The 1,592-nt window shown below is 56.8% G+C and overlaps 1 protein-coding gene across 1 annotated transcript in view; it reads left to right on the forward strand.

The window, feature by feature from the left end:
• MRAS (muscle RAS oncogene homolog) overlaps nucleotides 1-1,592 on the forward strand; it is a 55,811-nt gene that overhangs the window by 668 nt on the left and 53,551 nt on the right. The gene's annotated exons all lie outside the window — the stretch shown is intronic.

Below are 1,592 nucleotides of genomic sequence, written 5' to 3' on the forward strand. Positions count from 1 at the left end.
GGGGAGGGGGCCGGCCTCGCCGCCCCCGCGCGGTGCTTTGTTCCGGGGCGGGAGGTGTGGGCGCGCCCTGGGACCGGCTGCTTGTGGCCTTTTGCCCCCATCGCGGGCTCCCGCCTGACGGTGGGATCGGGGAGCCGGCCGCGACCGAGACCCCAGTGGGGAGGGCCCACTCACCGATCAAAGAGACCCTTTCACGGTCATCGCCCTGGGGTTCCTTGGCTGCCCTGGCGAGGACCCGGCGGGGCGGTGGGCGGCGGGATTGGGGTGGGGGGTGCTCTTCTCCCCCTTTAAAATGGCGTTAACGCGGACAGGGACCCGCCAGGGAGGTGTCAAATTCATCTGAATAATAAAAAGCAGCCTGCTTCAGAAACAACCCTTCACGGCGCCCCAGGGCTTGGGGAGCTGGGGTTTTGGTCACAACTAGGGCCTGGGCTCCTACGTTGAACTGTCGCGGCCAGGCGACCACCGTGTGTCGGGCACGGAGCCAGCTCCTGCCCCTCCGAGAGGGCGGGGGCGCAAACCGAGTGACAGCCCAGTGTGCTCAGTGCTGGGAAAGGGAAGCCCGGGGGTTACCGGAGCCTCTAGGGGACCCGACTTTAGTGTGAGAGGTCAGGGCAGGCCTCCTAGAGGAGGTGATGCCAGGCAGCAGCACGGGCACTGGACGCCCATTTAGACTCTGGCTGGAGCTGAGGTCGGTGTTGGCCTGGAGAGGTGGACAAAGACCACTTGACTGGGATTGCCCTTCCTCCCCCAAGGGCCCCTGCTGGTATGGAACCCCCTTGGGCTAGAGTGGCGCTTGCTCCTCTCTCACTCTCCGTCCTGGACCTGACCAGAGACGTGACACGAGGCTGGGAATTGTGTGGCAGCAGGAGAAAGGAGATCCACTCTAAAAGCCCTAAAGTTTTGCTGTAATAACAACAGCCACCAGGGCTTACAAAAGAGCAGGCACTTGACATGGATTTGCTCATCATCTGACAAGATGCTTCCAGAAACGTTTTATTATTATCCCCATTTGCAGATGGGGAAATTGGGGCTAGAAAGAGTCAACAACTTGCTCAAGATCATGGCTCGAGTACATGCTTTTGACCATGTGGCTGTTCTGGCACCTGTTATGAGGGGCTGGCTGTCCTGGGCTTGAAGGCTCTGGTGCAGCCTGTATTATGCTTTTACAGTATAGCATTCTCTATAGACATCCACTAGCAGGTTTAAGTGTGAGGTAGTGAGCTGTGGGTATTAATAACTGACACGTGTCAGAGGCTTAGCAGTGAACAAAACGCTTTCACTGAGACAGTTCTTAGAGTTTCTCCTGCTTCTTTTCCCAGGGAAGAAACTTAAGCTCCTAACGTTTTGTAAACCTCCTAATTTCCTCTTAATTGCATGTCCCTGCTGATGGGCTGAAAATGTTTGGGGCCTTGGTTTTAACTCTTGGGTCTATTCACACTGCCCAGCAGCCAGTTTGCTTCTCTGTCTGTGGTTTATGTATAGTTTGTCCTTTCTCTGCCAGGGCAGAAGGATGGGGCTTTGATACTCTGGAGTTTTCAAGGTCTGCTAGCCTATTTTGGGGGGGGGGGGGGGGTTGAGCAAGTCTGGAT

This window comes from Galeopterus variegatus, unplaced genomic scaffold (genome assembly GCF_000696425.1).
Source record: "Galeopterus variegatus unplaced genomic scaffold, G_variegatus-3.0.2 Scaffold4992, whole genome shotgun sequence".
In the NCBI taxonomy this organism is placed as follows: Eukaryota; Metazoa; Chordata; class Mammalia; order Dermoptera; family Cynocephalidae; genus Galeopterus; species Galeopterus variegatus.